At 38.0% G+C, this 6783-nt stretch overlaps 1 long non-coding RNA gene across 1 annotated transcript; it reads left to right on the top strand.

The window, feature by feature from the left end:
- Nucleotides 1-4031: 4031 nt before the first annotated feature.
- Nucleotides 4032-6428, top strand: LOC140231280 (uncharacterized). Its single transcript, XR_011901430.1, has 3 exons — nt 4032-4270; nt 5559-5720; nt 6375-6428. It is a non-coding gene; the product is annotated as an uncharacterized lncRNA (long non-coding RNA).
- The last annotated feature ends 355 nt before the right edge of the window (nt 6429-6783 follow it).

The following is a 6783-nucleotide window of genomic DNA, read 5'->3' as shown; positions in this document are numbered from 1 at the left end:
GAGTTTATTCGTTCTCCACCTCCTCCTCCTCCTCCTCCTCTTCTTCTCCTCTTCTTCTGTAATAGTGACAACAGTCAACTCGCTGATAGTGAATTTGTAGGAAAAATCATCATTCAAATATAAAGTAAATATAAATCAAATTAACTGGGAAGAATAATGAAAAGTATGTCAATATTTTTGGCCTCGATCGCCTCTTGGTAGGAAGGAGTTAGAGTGATGGAGAGTTCTGCTGATTGCAACCAGATATTGATGTTAGTTTTTCTTTGACGTGGATGGAGTAGTGTTGGAACTGTTCCTTGATCATTTCAGCATGTTGTTACCAATAATGATAAAGGAGGTTTAAGAGGCTAGCCCCCATTGTCTATGATTATGACAGCTGTCAGATTTCTGTGGATACTCAAAAGAAATCCACAGCTGCATTCGTGTCTTTGATGATCGGCGTTCGATGCCGTTTTCTGAGCAATCTGAAGATTTACGTTGAAAACTAGCCTGAAATATCGGGTACATGTATACATGTATTTGCTTGTTGAAATAAAATTTCCTCTAGCTAAGGACAAAACATACACACAATAGAATTTAATCTAAAAATTAATTTGATTATACATCTGAGCTGTAGGCCTATGTTGTGAAAGTGTTTGAAATTATACCCTCCTGGAAAGTTGATTTTATAACTTTTCCGATTCCTCATTCCGACTGTTATTGAACTGATACAGCATAATCTCAGCGTGCAGTTGTTGTTGTTGCTGCTGTTGTCGTTGTTGTTGTTGTTGTTGTTGTTGTTGTTGTTGTTGTTGTTGTTGTTGTTGTTGTTGTTGTTATTTTGTTTTTAATAAAAATATTGATGCTACAGATTCGTGCCCAGGCATACCAAGTGGGATGATTTTTTTAAATTTTTATTTCAGCAACACTTGCGCAATATCTATTTATACATCCAAGTGTCTTTCCATAATCTTTTCTTAGTAAGGATACCGAAAAGTATAATTACCATGATTATACCGATTACCGCCCTTTGGCTTTATTCAGTAGGCCTACACCATAAGCACTGTTATACTACATACTTAAGTGCAGGGTATGCAGACAGCTGCGCGATCCTGCATTAGCTTCATTAATTCACACCGTCAGTACTGTCCTCAACATTCTGTGCTTGTTGATAACTGTCCGGGTCCAAAATAATATGATACACTAAATTATGTTACATGGTGCCTTCTGATTATCGGGCCACGGAGGAGAAGGTTTGTTAAAGGAAACCAAAACACAAAGAGCCATATGGATATAGTGAAATCAGCAATTTAGTAGAACACATCAGTGAAAGTTTGAGGAAAATCGGACTATCGATGCAAAAGTTAGGAATTTTTTAAAATTTGGTAATGGAACCACTGGATAACGAGACTACTTAAGCTTATGACCATCATGTGTGGACAATAATATAAAGAAAATATTTAAAGAAAATTTAACATGATTTCACTTTTTTAGCGTAATGAAAGAGCACTTGACTAACTCTTTCAGGAACACCGGGAGGAATAATTACTACCCTTAACATTATGTCAGTATCAAGTTGATGGAATGTGTAATTTTCATGAAAAATGAATTTTTGTCGAATTCTCCTTATATTTTCTTCATATTGTTGTCCCAACACAATATGACGTCACGAAGTATAGTAGTCGCTTTATCTACTGTGGTTACAACACCAAAACTTTAAAAACTAATAGCCTTTCCGATTTTCCTCAAACTTTTACTGACATGTTCTATTGGATAATGTTGCTGTTTTCACTCAATAAACATTGCTCTTCGGGTTTTGGTTTCCTTTAAGCATCAGGTCCTAGATAGTATCTTGAAGTCTCCTGTTTATGAGTGTTATCGGCTAATCCATTTCGCCAAATTTCTCATTTCTCGTTGCTTGTCTTTATCCATGCATTTTCATCCCAGGTACTTTGCTGGGATGAAATTAAAATCTTTTCAAAAATTAATTTGCTCTCCTTGCATTTCGTAAAATATCACAACGAGTGATTTTATTATCAATCTATTTATGTTCTGCTGGAATATAAAGTAAACGTGAACAGCACTCAGAACAAATCATGCGCACTTCTACATCATCAAGAAGTTAACAGGACAAGTGGCTTGCTCAAGATTTGTGACGGAATCAAGGACAACACACAAGAAAAGTTTAAAGGATTCTGAAGTTTCGCAAGTTTCCATTGTACAGTTATATCGCTCGCAAATTTGATGAATTAAATGAAGTGACATCACCGACTCTCAACTTTCTTGTTAACATCTGCACAAAATGGAAAATAAAATGGAATCGCTTTTATCTGCCATGTCGATGAAATGAAAAAAATCTGAAACGTTTCAGAGCAGAACGTGACATGAAATATATGGCACAATGTACAAACTTTATAAAAGTTATGCATATATGCAATTTATTGCGTAATCCATTCAATCATCAGTGTTAGTGCCCGTAAGATATTGTATATCCTTAATACATGTATTCTGACTATCAAAGATAAGTGCTTGCAAAAAAAAAAAAAAAAAGATCCAACATAGGTGTACGCGCCATTATAATTATAACTGTGTTTACAGACAGATAATAACAGTGCCTGCTATAGAACTACTCTAAAAAGTCTTTCGCAGTCATGATAGGTCGAGTGATGTTTATATCACAAAAGACAATTTAAAATCTAGCTAACATTTATACACGCTATTCACAAGTCAATAGACTTCTCACCTCAGAAAATAAACACATAAGTAGGCCCTTATACGTGTACACACCAAGCGTAAATTATTACACTACACCCATGGTATATATAACGTATATATAACGTATATTCAGCATAGTGATATGAAATACTCTGTGTCTATACATAGTACTATTATCAGTGGCGTAACTACGGGGGGGCATGGGGGGGCACGTGCCCCCCCAATCCGCTGGTAAAAAAAGAGAAAAAAAGGAGAAAAAAAGAAAAAAAAAACCCTACCAAAATGATAATTCAAGGGTTAGTAAACTACTTTTGAGATTGACATGAAAGGATGATCAAGAAAAAAGATATTTTTCTAAGATTTCTTTTAACCATATAATTAAAGAGGTATTATAGTGAAACATTGTTCAAAAAGCCCGGAGACGACAAAAGATTGTGATTCAGTGTGATTCCTGGTTGACATTTTGAATACAAGCAGGATGTGCGCAGTGTACTCAGAACATCGGAATGGCAAAAAGAGTCGCTGCAATGTTGCGCAATGTGATGTTACATTTGCTATCAAAGCTTGATCATTGATTTTGCAGTGTTGCTTTACATACTAGTCTATATCAAAATGCCTTGCATTGCCAATAATAAGACTTGACCTTGGCTATTTCCTAACTTTTCCAACTATATGAAACACACACACTCACAAACACAAACAAATTAGGGGATGCTCTATGTAAAGTGCAGATTTTGGACATCCTTCTCCCGCTTGGTCACTTCGACGCCCCCTCGCTGGTCATACCTCCCCCAATCATGAACATAAACCGACACCCTTGACTACCAGTGGCAGATCCAGGGGGCGCACCGGGCGCCCCCTCCCTCCAAAGCGAAAAAATATATATGTAGCTACAAACGACAGTTTTTGGACTGTAAAATGTCAAAATTTTCAAGCTCGCTCGCTTCGCTCGCTCGCATTTAACCGTTATATGCCATTCTCCTGATACACACTAAGAAATCAGGGTTCAATTTGGGGTTGAGTTTGACCCAATGCACCCTTGCGTGGACTAGGGTTAAATATTTAACTTCTATGGGTGCTATTTACTCCGAAAGGGGTTCACTTTTGAGAAAGATTAAATTTTGAACCTCCAAATAGAAGAGTTAGTCTGCTACAAAAATCTAGATCATACTGTTGCGTTCAAACATGTTAGGATTTGTAATGCAGTATCGGTAGTGATTTGAATTGTGGATGATGTTCATCTTTAAGATTGCAAATCAATCAATATAAAGATGTTTGTTGGTGTTTGATAAAATGATATAGCATTTTTTGTTCGTGCCAGTTTCATAAACAGTACGTGAGCAAAGACTAACACGCCAATCCCGGAAATTAACCAATCACATCAGAGAAGACGATCGAGGCTCCGTTTTTTTTGTAAGCTCGCATCGCCACCGCATACAGCGAGCTAGCTATGTGTATACGTGTCACAAAGCAAAGCGTCGCGACAGTTCACTTCCATTCGTTCTAGAACTCCCATGCAATTGCATTGAAGCGGGGCTTTCTCGTTGCAAGACTTGCTGATTTATACAAGATTAAGGTGAGTAAATGATCACAAATCATGACTTATTTGGGTTGCGCTTCTGTGCGGCTAGATCTTTCATTTCTTCGGTAATAATTTCAATCGTTTGTCGTGCCGTTCTTTGTTACCACGTTCACGCGTGTATTAATACACTGTATGTAAAATCACATGACCTAATGCAGTAATTGGGAGTAATACGGGCCTTTTTACGGTTACTATACTACTGCCATTTAGGGATCGACAAGAAATAAGGCAAACCAGTTTGCATTGTTTAATCTAATGGTAGTTTAATGTATAGTGATTTGTGATACTGTTTTGTCTTCTATTGCATGTGCTTATGAGACAGTCGAGACTGACTTACTGTACAGTCTACAGAGTCAGTAAGCTAACTGTTGCGACCTGCCCGAACTCGAAGCGTTCGGGCTCCCACAATTTACAACTGTGTATGGGACTAAGACTTGATCGCGCACTGTCACTACACTAGTCATATATCTGCATGCCCCTGTACCCTGATACAGTCTGCATGATAAGCTGTGTGAGAGTCGCGGTCCGCGGTGACATGATACGGAGGGATACCGGTGATTGAAACACTGAATGAGAGAATGTGCATCAAACTGTACTACGGCAGAGGAGGTACAGCTTGTAATCATCAGTGTGAAAGAAATTCCTTCTTACTTGGGTTTGGTTGTACAGTGCCGCAGTCAGTACCAATTACAGTACACAGTGCAGACTGAGTACAAAAGTTTCCTGTACGGTATGTAGTGGCCGACTAGCTAGACTAAAAAGGTTTAGCTGTGTCAGTGTGGCAAGGGTGTGAAGCTGATGATACCGGTACTGATTATCAAAAAAAAAAAAAAAAAACACACACAAAACACAAAAAAAAAAACAAAGAAGAGATATTTCAAGTAGATCTACATACACTCTATATCTATGGACATGGTGAACAACAGTCAAATTATACTGATTTGGAGGTGAAAATACAAGTTGCCAGCAGCATTGTAAGTCATGTAGCAGACTAGTATTAAGTGTGGGCAATCTATATAATAGCCTATTGACATCGCCATGCGCTGTGCAGACATCATTGATCTACATATTAAACTGGCGGGTGGTGGTAAATTTGAGGTTACAATTGGTACAACAAATGTACGTTACTCAGACCCTTGTGCTTTGTATTGCATTGACGGCACTGTTACCTGCAGATTTGTTATAGGGCTTACTGCACATGAACAGTTCAATATAAATTCAAATTTCTGTGTTGTCATTGCAAGTTTCTTTCTTTTCCCCCTTTCTTTCTTTCTTTCTTTAGGTCAAAGGTGTTTGAAGCATCCTTGTCCTTACAGCAAATGAAGGATGTTGTTTGTTTCATTATGGACTATGCTGCGCTGAATTGCATCCTACTCCCTGGGAGTATTCTCGGTATGAAACCTGATGTCAAAGCTTTTTCTCTACTTGTGACACCAAGGCAAAGGTGAGTTTTCTCTGCAGGCCAGGAAAATGCACATTTGCTCCCTTTGATATAAGAACTGTTTTCTTATGAATGTTGCAAATGCAGCATTAATTATCTGTAAGAGTTGCAAAGATGGAATGGTTAATCTTGTAAGATTAATTGCAGTATGCCATGCAGAGTCTTTGTATCACTGTTGGCGGAAGGTTTTCAAAAGGGGGGGGGGGGGCTTCCTAGTTTCATGAGCTAACAAGCAAAAAAAAAAAAAGGCCGCGAATGCAACTTCTGGTGCCACTTCCAGGTTTCAGCTTACAAGCAAAAAAAAAAAAAAAAAAAAAAACACCAACAAAACAAAACTAAAAAGTATTCAGCGCAAAAACTGATCCTTATGGTGCTCACACTTCGAGGTTTTTATCTACATGTATTTCTTTCTAGTGCCACTTACACACTTTCGGGTAAAGAAAGTTGGGGGGGGGGGATTGGGACCCGAAGTGGGGACACCTTATAATGTTTTCCTTTGTATGGTGCCGAAAAAGTAGGGGCCCGAGTCCCCCTGGTTCCTGTGGCCATATGTATAGCATCCAATTCTTTCTTGCACAGCTCTACATTACTGTTGTTTTTTAGTTGGATTATCAAAGATGACATACCATGTATTTGGTTTACTTTTGTACTTAATAGATTTAACGCAGGAATCGCAACACTACAACGCCAAGGAAGAAATAAACCTTGCCAACATTTCGCAAAGTCCGGAAAGGTCTGCTGCCATATGTCGCTGCCACCTAACCTGTAATGGATCTGCCAAAGAACAATACTGTGAGTTGATCACGAAACTGCTGTGCCTCATTTTTTTTTTGCATTGTATGTTCAGATGTATTATTTATGGAACTCTTTAATGCATCAATCTTTATACATACACACAGTGCACTCATGTTCTAATAAATAACGTTACAACAAAATTGAAATTGAGGCCATAATGTTATTGGCTCTACATTTGTTGCTCTATTGTTTACTTGTTTGGTTGTAACAAAACTTTGATAAAACGAAAGAAAACTGTAGCCCCTGAGGACCTCATTATAACAGGAGTCCA

The sequence above is a fragment of the Diadema setosum genome, chromosome 7 (assembly GCF_964275005.1).
Source record: "Diadema setosum chromosome 7, eeDiaSeto1, whole genome shotgun sequence".
Classification (NCBI taxonomy): Eukaryota; Metazoa; Echinodermata; class Echinoidea; order Diadematoida; family Diadematidae; genus Diadema; species Diadema setosum.
Note: the sequence above shows the minus strand (reverse complement) of the source record. Positions and strands in the feature narration are given on the sequence as shown.